Below are 13,387 nucleotides of genomic sequence, written 5' to 3'. Positions count from 1 at the left end.
TGAGCCTGTGGGCTCAGGGAGACCCTTGAAAAGATATAAAAGCTACAGAATAGTCTATAATATCCGACGGTAAGTAATTAAGTCAATACTGACACTGTGTAGGTGGTCATTATGAATCTATCTACATACTCATCCATGATCACTGCCATTTCTTTTATGTTAGAATATGTACCTGGGAAGGACAGCTAGGTGGTATAGCGGATAGAATGCCAGGCCCGGAGTTAGGAAAACTCATCTTTCTTTTTTTTTTTTATTCTTTTTCTTTTTTTTTTTTTGGAAAAGGGGGGAAGGCAGGGCAATTGGGGTTAAGTGACTTGCCCAAGGTCACACAGCTAGTAAAGTGTGTCAAGCCTCTGATGCTGCATTTGAACTCAGGTCCTCCTGACTCCAGGGCTGGTGTTCTACTCACTGCACCACCTAGCTACCCCAAGACTCATCTTTCTGAGTTCAAATATGGCCTGAGACACTTACTGGCTGTATGATCCTGGGTTAGTCACTTAACCTTGTTTGTCTCAGTTTCTTCATCTGTAAAATGAGCTGCAGAAGGAAATGACAAAACACTCTACTATCTTTACCAGGAAAATGCATGAATAGTTGGACATGATTGAAATGACTGAACACCAAAACATGGAAGGATCTCTAGATAGAGTTTAGGAAATCTGTGAACTGGATTGGGGAGAAAAAAACCAAACCACGCGTTTATTTCAATATAATTGGTTTCTTTTGCAATTCTACATGTTTTATTTTATATATATTTTATTTTATCTTTGAAAGGGGTCAGTAGACTTCCCCAGACTGCCCAAAAGTTTCATGACAGAATAAAGGTTAAAAATCTCTGCCATAGCATCATAGACCATGATGCAAGGGATCTCCATCTCATGGGTCATTTAGTTCAAACCCTACCCAAGTCATAAATCCCATTCACAAAATCTCCAATGAATGGTTTTGCAGCTTCTGTTTGAAAATCTGTAATGATGGGGAACTCACTATGTGAGAAAGCAGCCCAGTTCAATTTTGGATGGTTCTAGTTGTTGGGAAGTTTTCCTCTCACTTATATTGAATTGGAAATCCACACCCCCATAACTTCTCTGCTTTGATCAGAGCTCTGCTCTTTTAGGGCCAAGCAGAATAATTCCAATCTTACTATTACAACTATTTCAATATTGGGAGACAGCTATGCTGTCCCCTCTATGTCTTTTCCAGGCTAAATATCACCAAGTCCTTCAACTGGTTCTCAAATGACGTGGTTTCAAATATCCTCACCACCCTCCTTCTCCTTCTCTTCTGGATGGTTTTCATCTTACAAATAGCCTCCCTATAAAATGGTACCTATAACTGAACAACATACCTAAGAAGTAGTCTGAACAGAATACAAAGCAGTATAAGATACAGTTTCTGTCAGAGTATTAGGAGGAGCAGGAGAGGAAGATATATTATAAATGTATTCTTGATTAGAGATTTCTTCAATGATGAGGAATTTCCTCTGTCAATGTAGAACCATACCTGCTCTGTGAGAGAAATGATTATTATTAACCAATGATTCGGGGAGATCCAGAGTTCTCTAGTTTTTCTAAAGTTCCCATGGCAAAACTCAGTCTCTGAAAGTTGAATTAACTTTATCCTCAAATGTGGATAACTCCACCCAACCTTATAAAGAATTTAATCTAAGGTAGGGCAGTCCTTGTGCTCTACACAGGTTTGGGTGGGGATAAATTCTTAGATTAGATTCCCCAAGGCTGTGCAATTTAGAAGTAAATGACATAATCAAAGTTCATTAGAATGGGTCTACCCCTCTTTGTAATATTCAATTTCTCTCATTACTTGTTAACCAATCAGAGTTGATTGCCATCCTGTGGAACAACCACTATTCCAAGGGCATACAAGCGGTAAGCCTGCTGCCATAAGGGTCTTTGGCATGTGAGAGTACTACTGATCTCTTTTATTAAAAGGCTAGCATCATTAATAAAATGATTAATTATCCAGAAGTTATCTCTTGAACCTTTTTTTATCCTCATAAGTTTCCACCCTTTGGCAACCAAACTGTTTACATATTGAACAGGCAATATTTTTATTTTATTTTTCATCAGTTCAGTGGATTTTTAAAAAAAATTTCCCACTTAATAGTATTTTATCTTATTTTTTCCAATTAAGATAATTTTCAACATTCACTTTTATTAGATTTTGATTTCCAAATTTTTTCCCTTCCTCATTCCCTCTCCCCCCCAAAACAGCAAGAAATCATGTTAAACATATTTAAACATTACCCATGTTATGAAAGAAAAATCAGAACAAAAGGGAAAAACCACGAGAAAGAAAAAAAAGAAGTGAAAATAGTATGATGCAATCTGCATTCAGACTCCATAGCTTTTTCTCTGGATATGGTTAGCATTTTCTATCATGAGTCTTCTTTAGGAATTGTCTTGGATTGTTGTATTGCTGAGAAGAGCTAAGTCTGTCACAGTTGATCATTGCACAATGTTGCTGTTTCTCTGTTCAATGTTCTCCTGGCTTTGCTCATTTTACTCAGTGTCCATTCCTGTAAGTCTTTCCAGGTTTTTCTGAAATCCACCTGCTCATCATTTCTTATAGCACAATGATATTCTATTACATTTATATACCACAACTTGTTTAGCCATTCCCCAATTGATGGCATCCCCTCAATTTTCGATTTTTTGCCACTACAAAAAAGCTACTCTAATTATTTTTGTACATATGAGTCCTTTTCCCTTTTTAATGATGTCTTTGGGATACAGACCTAATAGTGATATTGTTGGATCAAAGGGTATGCACAGTTTTATCTCCCTCTGGGCATAGTTCCAAATTGTTCTCCAGAATGGTTGGATCATTTCATAACTCCACCAATAATGCGTTAGTGTTCCAATTTTCCCACATCTTCTCCAACATTTATCATTTTCCTTTTCTGTCATATTAGCTGATCTTATAGGTGTGGTGTTGTCCCTCAGAGTTGTTTCAATTTGTATTTCTCTAATCAATAGTGATTTAGATTATTTTTTCCATATAACTATAGATAACTTTAAAATTTTTCTTCATATTCTTTGATCAATTGGGGAATGATTTGAATTCTTACAAATTTGACTCAGTTCTCTATATATTTTAGAAATGAGGTCTTTATCAGAAACATTGGCTGTAAAAATTATTTCCCAACTTTCTGCTTTTCTTCTAATCTTGGTTACATTGGCTTTGTTTGTTCAAAACTTTTTAATTTAACGTAATCAAAATTATCCATTTTGCATTTCACAATGTTCTCTACCTCTTGTTTGGTAATAAATTCTTCTCTTCTCCATAGATTCGACAGGTAAAGCATTCCTTGCTCTCCTAATTTGCTTATGGTATCACCCTTTACGTCTAAATCAAGTACCCATTTTGACTTTATCTTGGTATACAATGTGAGATGGTGATCCATGCCTAGTTTCTGCCATACTCTTTTCCAGTTTTCCCAGCAGAGGTTGTCAAATAGTGACTTCATGTGCCAGCAGCTGGAGTTTTTGAGTTTATCAAATGGATTGCTATAGTGATTTATTACTGTGTCTTGTGATCATAACCTATCATCGATCCACCACTCTATTTCTTAGCCAGTACCAAATAGTTTTGATGATTGCCCCTTTATAATACAGTTCTAGATCTGGTATGGCTAGGCCACCTTCCTTTGCATTTTTTTCCATTAATTTCTCTTGATATTCTTGACCCTTTTTTCTTCCAGATGAATTTCATTATTATTTTTTCTAGTTCTATAAAATAATTTTTTGGTAGTTTGATTGGTATGTGACTAAATAAATAAATTAATTTACATAGAATTGTCATTTTTATTATATTAGCTTGACCTACCCATGAGCAGTTGATATTTTCCCAGTTGTTTCGATCTGCCTTTATTTGTGTGAAAAGTGTTTTATAATTGTGTTCATGTAGTTCCTGGGTTTGTCTTGGCAGGTAGACTCCCAAATAGTTTATATTGTCTACAATTATTTTAAATGGATTTTCTCTTTCTATCTCTCGCTACAAGGATTTGTTGGTAATATATAGAAATGCTGATGATTTATATGAGTTTATTTTATATCCTGAAACATTGCTAAAGTTGTTAATTATTTCAAGTAGTTTTTCAGTTGATTCTCTAGGACTGTCTAAGTATACCATCATATCATCTGCAAGGAGTGATAATTTTGTCCCTCCTTACCTATTCTAATTCCTTTAATTTCTTTTTCTTCTCTTATTGCTGAGGCTAACACTTCTAGTACAGTATTAAATAATAGTGGTGATAATGGGCATCCTTGTTTCACCCCTGATCTTACTGGGAAAGCTTCTAGATTATCCCCATTAAATATAATGCTTGTTGATAGCATTAGAGAGATATTGCTTATCATTTTAAGTAAAATTGCATTTATTCCTATGCTCTCTAGTTTTTTTTTTTTAAAATAGGAATGGGTACTGTATTTTGTCAAACCTTTTTCTGTATCTGTTGAGAAAATATGATTTTGGTTAGTTTTGTTATTGATATGGTCTATTATGTTGATAATTTTCCTAATATTCAACCAACCCTGCATTCCTGGTATAAATCCCATATAGTCATAGTATATTATCCTCATGATAAACTGCTATAATCTCTTTATTAATATTTTATTTAAAATTTTTGTGTTAATATTCATTAGGGAAATTGGTCTTTCTCTGTGTTGGCTCTTCCTGGTTTAGGTATCAGCACTCTATTTGTGTCATAAAAAGAATTTGGTAGGACTCCTTCTTCACCTATCTTTCCAAATAGTTTATATAGCATTGGAATTAATTGTTCTTTAAATGTTTGGTAGAATTCACTTGTAAATCCATCTGATTTTGAAGATTTTTACTTAGAGAGTTCATTGATGGCTTCTTCAATTTCTTTTTCTAAAATAGAGTTATTTAAGTATTTTATTTCCTCTCATTTTAATCTGGGTAATTTATATTTTTGTATATATTTTGTAAATATTCATTCATTTACTCAGATTTATTGACACACTATTGGGCAAAATGGCTCCTAATTATTACTTTAATTTCCTCTTCATTGGTGGAGAACACATTCTTTTAATTTTTGATACTGGTAATTTGGTTTCCTTCTTTCTTTTTCTAAATCCAATTAACCAAAAATTTATCCATTTTACTGTGTTTTTTTCATAAAACCACCTTAGTTTTCTTTATTAGTTCAATAGTTTTCTTACTTTCAATTTTATTAATCTTTTGATTTTCAGAATTTCTATTTTGGTATTTAATTGGGGATTTTAAATTTGTTCTTTTTGCTAGCTTCTATAGTTGCATGCCCAAATCATTGATCTCCTCTTTCTCTGTTTTATTCATGTAAGAACTTAGAGATACAAAATTTCCCCTAAGTACTGCTTTGGCTGCATCCCATAAATTTTAGTATGTTGTCTCATTATTGTCATTCTCTTTGATGAAATTTTTGATTGTCTCTGTGATTTGTTGTTTGATCCACTCATTCTTTAGAATTAAATTATTTAGTTCCCAATTAATTTCCATGGTCCTTTATTACACATAATTTTTATTGCATCGTGATCTGAAAAGGATGCATTTAATATTTCCGCCTTTCTGCATTGGATTGTAAGGTTTTTATGCATGGCTAGTTTTTGTGTAGGTGTCATGTACTACTGAGAAAAGGTTATCTTCCTTTCCATCCTCATTCAATTTTCTCCAGAGGTCTATCATATCTAACTTTTCTAAAATTCTATTTACCTCCTTAACTTCTTTTTCACTTATTTTGTGGTTAGATTTATCTAGTTCTGAGAGGGGAAGGTTGAGGTCCCCCACTAGTATAGTTTTACTGTCTATTTCTTCCTGTAACTCACTTACCTTCTCCTCTGAGAATTTGGATGTTTTACCACGTGGTGCATATATGCTTAGTATTGATATTACTTCATTGTCTGTTGTACCTTTTAGCAAGGTGTTTGTGTGAGATCAGAATTGTTAACCCTGCTTGTTTTTGTTTTATTTACTTCATCGGAAGCATAAAATATTCTACTCCAGCCTTTTACCTTTACTCTGTATGTTCATCTCTGCTTCAAATGTGTTTCTTGTAAACAACATGTTGTAGAATTATGTTTTTCCATAGACTCTGCTATCCACTTCAGTTTGATGGGAGAGTTCATCCCATTCACATTCACAGTTATGATTACTGCGTATTTCCCTCCATCTTATTTTCTTTCCTATTTATACTTTTCTCTCTCCTTTCACCCTTTCCCTCCTCACCGGTGTTTTGCTTCTGACCACTGCCTCTTTCAGTCTGGCCTCCCTTCTATCAGCATCCCTCCCTTTTCTCTCCCTTTCCCCCTCCTACTTCCCTATGGGTAAGATAAATTTCTATACCCAACTGTGTTTGTTACTCTTTCTTTGAGCCAAATTTGTTGAGAGTACAGTTCAAACAATGCTCATCCCCTCCCTTCTTTCTCTCTACTTCTTCTTTCCCTCTACTGGTCGTTTGTGCCTCTTCACATGTGCATGAAAAGACCTTAGCCTAAAAGGGCCAGGGTCTCCCATTGCATCCTGGGTCATCTCCAGTCATCTTGATGGATATCTAGTCACTGGATCCAGATGGCTCTGGAGGAAAAAGTGAGGCAGGTGGCCCTGCACAGCCCTCCCTCACTCAAATCAAAGTCAACTGCAAGTGATGTCATCATTTCCTTGATGCCATGGTCCTGTTTGAAAATGAAGGACAAACAAACACAACAACAACCCTATTCTGCTTCTTCCTTTCTTTTTCTCTCAGTACAATCCTTTTTTTACTGCTTAAGTTTTTTAATATCATCACATCAAAGTCAATTTATACCCATTCCCTCTATCTACACATACCCCTTGTAACTGCCCTAATAGAGATATAGTTCTCAAGAGTTACAAGAGTCATATTCCCATGTAGGGATGTGTAACAGTAAGGCAATAATAATAATGTAGATGATAATTGTCAAAATGCCTATGTAGTTCTGTATTGCAAAGTATATGAGACTCTCCACATAGAAGGTAGAAAAAGTAAACCATTTATTCAGACACCAGAGAACCATATCCCACAAGCCATTTATCCAGCTTATCACAGCAATAAAACATTCCACACACAACATTACAACCTGGAGCTTCTCCATCCCAAAACCTCTCCGACCCCCTGCTGGGGTCTTACTCAAAACAAACTCACAGTACAGCTAGGTCAACCTATTCAGTTCTAACAATCACAAGTGTGGCCATTAGCAGCCATAACTGCTCTCTCTGTCTCTCTCTCTCTGTCTCTCTCTCTCTGTCTCTCTCTCTCTCTCTCTCTCTCTCTCTGTGTCTCTCTCTCTCCATTTCCTGTGACATAACTTCCTTTTCCTGTCAGGAAGCTCCTCCCACCACCTGTGACTCAGGCTTCCTGTGATGTAAGCAGGTCACATGGCCTATTAACAGGTGAGAAAGATCTTCAAATCTAAATTGCTACTACATGCCCCAAGATCTTTCTTATCCATTACATAGGGCAATGGGAATTTTGGAATAACTGATGTCAACAGAACTTTACACAGCAATATAACAGGGATAACATAAGATAATATATAAAACAATGTCATCATTCCCCCCTCGAATGAATGGGGCTCAAAATCTTGGGGTAAGGGGCAAAGGTCTCGTCCTCCAAAGCTTCTTCCTCCTGAAATTGGATGTGGAGCTGTCCGTGCCCCAAGAGACTAAGAGTCCTATTTGAGAGGTCAGTTCTTTAGCAAGCTTGCATCTGGAACTTGATTGACACCACATCCAGGGATGACACATCACAATTGTGGGCACGTCCAGAGATGACACATCACAGTTGTGGACAGGTCCAGAGGTGACGTCCGAACACATCAGAGAGTGACATCTGGATTAAGTGATCAGGCATCTGCAGATGGATGGTACTAAGCCTGCAGGAAACAAACCTCACAAACAAATTTAATAGAGAAAAATCCAAAAAGAAACAAATATAATAGCCTCATTCATGATAGAATACATGAGTCAAGGGTACAATTTCATAATTATCTTTCCTGGGTAAACTATTGTTGCAGTATTGTCTTTACCCAGTGCTATAGTTTCTGCAGCCTTCGGAACATCATCAGGCTTCTGCTTTCCCATACTTTAGCTCCCAATTTTATTCTATCAGTAGAACCAAATCCTTCCTTTCCTCTAACAGTTATTTTGGAAGGAGGGTCAGTTTTCACAAGAGGTATTGTTTCACAAGGAATAATAATCAATTGAACCATTCTATCATTTTTATACAACTGAATAGGTTCTGGAGTGTCACAATAATTTCTCCTTGATAATTAGAATCTATCACTCCAACCAATACATGTATTCCTTGAGCGGCTAATCCTGGTTTAGGTAATATCCATCTAAAATGATTCTTAGGGCTTCTCATACATATCCCAGTAGAGGTTTTTCTTATCTCTTTTCTATCCAACCAAAAAGTTCTCTAAACAATGTAAATCATACCCTGCCAAACCAAGTATTCTTGGATATGGTGGTGGGACATCTTCCCTCACAGTCCAATACTCAAAATTTTGGAAATTATGTGTTTGCTGTTTTCTAATTTGCATATTTGGGGTCATCATTCTGGCTAGAGGTATACTTCCTCCTAATGGTCTATTATTCAAATTAAATAAAGCAGTGAACAAGTTATCCTTCCAATGTTGACACAGATTATTAGAACTTAACTTTCTTAACTGTTTGTTCAACAATACATTCATTCTTTCTATCAATCCTGATGCTTGTGGTCAATATGGAATATGATATATCCACTCTATATTGTTTAAGACACAATATCTCTTCATCTCACTACCTTTGAAATGTGACCCATTATCGCTGAATCTGCATTGGAGCTCCATAATATAGACTTATAATATCTAGAGTTTTACAAGTGTTTTTCTGGGTTGCATTCTTTTAAGGACAAGCCACTAATATAGCTGAATAGGTGTCAACACAAGAATATATAAATTTGTATCCTTTATCTTGGAGTAGTGGTCCAATATAATCTATCTGCCATATCTGGCCTAGAACTTTTCCGCTTGCTATTTCTCTAGTTACTACCCAAAGAACAGTTTGTTCCTTTCTCAATTGACATATATGAAATTCCTCTGTTACATGCTTTAACAACGAATAAGAGATATTAATACCTCGATCTTGTGCCGACTGGTGTATGGCTTGGACCCCTAAATGGCCGGCTGTTTGGTGGACCCATTTTGCTAGTACCAGATCATCAGTTGGTGTCAGAGTAGGGACAGTATGTTCAGTAGCAATATTTGCTAGTTGATCAGCATGTACACCATACTCACATTCTGTCGAAGTGAGGGCCACATGAGTTTCTACATGAAAAACTGTCAAATTAGTAACCAAAGACATGTCCCATATATCTTCCCATAGTTCTTTGCCCCAAACTTGTTTACCATGAATTTCCCAATTTTGGTTTTTCCACATTGGCATCCACATAGCTAACCCATTAGCTACTACCCATGAGTCAGTGAATATATGACACTGTCCTCCTTTCTTCGTTTCAATAGCTTGATGCACTGCCGTAAGTTCAGCATATCAGCTACTTCCACCTATTCCAGTACTTTTCAAAGTTCTCTTAGTACATGAGTTATAGGTTACTGCTTTCCAATGTCTTTTATGGCCCAAATATTTTGCTGTCCCATCAGTAAACTATGCATGTTTCTTCTGTTCTTCAGTCAGTCCATCATATCCATCATTCCATTTTACCAAAGACTGTACCAACTATTGCTTTGGTTCAGAGGGTTTCTTATTCCCATCAATGTCAATGCTTATGATAGATTCATGCAGAGCAGAAACTCCACCTTTGTTTGTTTTTGATCTATTCTGAATATACCATTTCCATTTAATTTTGGTAGCCTCTTGTGCATGTCCAATTCTGCGAGATGCTGGGGTACTCCTTACCCAAGTCATAATTGTGATTCTAGGCCTCAATATCACTTCATGGCCCAGAGTCAGCTGTTCAGTCTCTACCAAAGTCCAATACACAGCTAACAACTGCTTTTCAAAAGCAGTTGTAATTGTAATCCAGATGGAGGTAGTTTCCTTGACCAAAATCCTAAGGGTACATTTTGTCTTTGTTTTTTTCTGCCATAAACTCCAATTCACATTGTCATCCTGTACAGTCACTTGTAATTCCACTGGTCCACTTTACATAGGCCATAAATCCAGAGCCAATTGTATAGCAGCTTTAGCTTCTTCAAAAGGTTTACTCTGTTCAGGTCCCCAATCAAATTCATATTTTTTCCTGGTAACTTTATATAAGGGTTTCAAAATCTGTCCAAGATGAGGAATGTGATGCCTCCAATATCCAAACAGTCCTAAGAACTTTTGTGCCTCTATCTTATTAGTGGGGATAGGAAAATCTTGAATCTTTTGTCAAGTTTGTGGGAGAATTTCTTGCCATTCCTTATTCCACTGTATACCCCAAAACTTTACAGTTTGAGCTGGTCCTTGAATCTTTGCAGGGTTAATTTCCCATCCTTTGCTTTTCGTATGCTCAATTAGAAGTATCAAACTTTTCTCTACTTCTTTTACATTTTCTCCCTGTATCAAAATATTATCTATGTAGTGGGTGAGCTGTACACCAGGTAACTTCAATTCATCTAAATGTTCAGCCACATTCCTATGACAAATAGTTGGGGTATGCAGATATTCTTGTGGCAACCGGGTAAAAGTATATTGTTGGCCCTGCCATGTGAAAACAAACTGGTCCCATTGCTTGGAGTCTATTGGGATTGTAAAGAAAGCATTGGACAAATCAATTACTGTGTACCAAGTCCCATCATCCTTTATATTAAGGTAACAGTATCTGGAACAGCAGCATACAAGGGAGGAGTCAATTCATTCAATTGTCTATAATCCACTGTCATTCTCCATGTTCCATCTGACTTTCATACTGGCCATACAGGATTATTCAAACGAATGGTTGTAGGGACTAACACTCCTGCTTCAACATACTCCTTTATAGTATTGGCAATTTCATCTTGCCCACCTGGCACATGATACTGCTCCAAAGTAATTACTTTAGAAGGTTCAGGTAAAGTGATTGGGTCCATCTTTACTTTTCCCACCAAAACTGTATTAATTCCCATCTTCTTTACTGCAAATTGATATCTCCCCTCAGGCAAATTCAGAGTCATTCCTTTCAATATATCTATTCCAATGATGTATTCAGGAAGGGGTACAATGACCACGGTATATTCTTTCTTAGGCAATTGTCCAATTTTCATCATCAATTTCACTTGTTTGGCTGATATTTCAGGCCCTCCTAGTCCTGTGATGGTAATAGGAGTTCCATGTTTAAATTTGTCAGGGTTTCCATAAATCAAGCTGGCTTCTGCCCCATTTGATCCATTCTTCCAATATATAGTCAGATTAATATGGGGTCTGTAATCCTGACTGTGTATTTTCTTTGATCTGAGCTGGGGCTTGGCCTATTCCCTAGTCTTCTTGAAGGTGTGACTCACTTGGATACAAGGGTTCAAGATTTGTAGGATTTGTGGGGCAGTTCTTACTTCTCTATTCCATTTACTATTAAGCCCCTTATCTCGGTACATTTTGTATAGCTCATTAGTTGGAATACCATCTATTTTTTAAAAATCTACCCCTATAGAGGGCCAGCTCTGAGAAAGTTCCCCAACAGGACGAGTCCAGGTCAGGTTTTTGCTGTAGCCAGTTCTTGTCCATGGGCTGATAAACTCAGGATGTGGGCTCTTCTACCCACCTATGTGTACATGCAGAATGTTCTGTTCCTAGGAGGGCTGTTGACACACTGCTGATATGATGCAAGGGAACAAAGTACAAGGAAATCATGTAATGTGGTTAACAATTGCAAAAAGTTCTCATGAGAAGTTGTTCTGCTTGCTAGCTTGGAGAATATATCAACCCTTTCCCTCAGATCAATAAATGGAGCTGTACTACAGTCTCCCGCCTGGCCCGTGTCTTCTTTTCACTCTCCATGGCATTCGGCTATCTCCAGCCATTCCGTGCCACAGCCGCTGCTGGCAGGTGGAGTCTGAACAGGGAACCTGAAGCAGATGGATTTGGAGGGCAGAGGCTCTGAAAGAGTGAGTATCCCATGGAAAGGCCCTGACAAAAACAGAGCTCTGGTCGGTGAACACAGTAGACTAAGATAAAGGCGATAATCTTTTCCCTTTCAATTTTCTTTTCTAAGTATCACCAGACTTATACGGGGATTAAACAGATGGGACAAGTACAGTCAGGGGAAAGAGACCTAGAATACTGTATGAAAGTTCTGAAGAAGCCAGTAAGGGAAAGAGGTCTCTTAATAACAACTACCCAATTACAAGAATTTTTAGAGATAGCAGAGACGGGCACATTTTTACTACAGCTGGGGATCTACCCCAGGTGATCTTAAAAGCAGGGCCTCCAAGACCCCAATAAAGCATGGCACCTGGCCTCCATTACATCAGAAGGCCAAGCAAGAGTCTAATTTTTATAAATGATTTCTAATAATCCTCTCTGCGTTCTCTGTCATTTTCTGTGTGTGTTCTGTATCTGTGTTTCTGTTTCTGCATGAGTGTGTAATCTGACACTCTGTAATGTCCACTATCTCTACCTTTCTCTCCCTCCCTGACTCCAGTCTCTTCAGAGGAATGGGGGGGGGCAGGAGAGAGAGAAAGAGAGAGAAATATGTTTTGTTGTTTAAGTTATGTGATGGAAAAAGCAAGTTGAAGAGGATAAGGGAAGTGTCAGGTCAGAACTAGAAAGAAATAAGTTATGTGCAGTTTTAAAGGGGCTTTAATCAAAGTCCACCAGAAAGGCAAGGCAAGAAGGTGTAAGCATGTAGGAAAGAGGAAGATGTGTAGAAAGTTTAAGGAAGGCATAATCTATTTTGCACAAACAATGTGCATAGAGGTTTTGAAAGTAAAAAGGTTTGGAAACTTTTGGAAAGTTGTTGGAGAGGAAACATTCCCTACTTGCACCTATGATTGTTTTCCTCCTGCTACCCTCCTAGTAGGTTCTCCTTAGCTAGCTTTCACTTCTCAGTCAATACAAAAGGCCACAGCCTTCTCTGGCTATGAAGCTTTTGTTAACTCCTTTTCTTGTCCACGTCCTGATTGTAATTCTTTTATTTCTTTTTGGTCCTTGTTTGTTGACTCTTCTTGCCAGATTTGTCTCTTCTAAGCTCAGTGCACTGCACCTGCAGATGACAGCTCAAGCTGGATAATAACCTCTGTCCAAGACCACAACCCATCACCCCCTGGACCTGGCGTCGACCAAGTTCTAGACACTGGCTACAGGCCCAACACCTTGAATGAGGGACCCTGTGAGGCTGGAACAGCTCTACATCCACGCTCAGCATGAAGCAGTTCCAGAAACGAGACCTTTGCCC

The sequence above is a fragment of the Trichosurus vulpecula genome, chromosome 2 (assembly GCF_011100635.1).
Source record: "Trichosurus vulpecula isolate mTriVul1 chromosome 2, mTriVul1.pri, whole genome shotgun sequence".
NCBI classification, from domain to species: Eukaryota; Metazoa; Chordata; class Mammalia; order Diprotodontia; family Phalangeridae; genus Trichosurus; species Trichosurus vulpecula.
Note: the sequence above shows the minus strand (reverse complement) of the source record.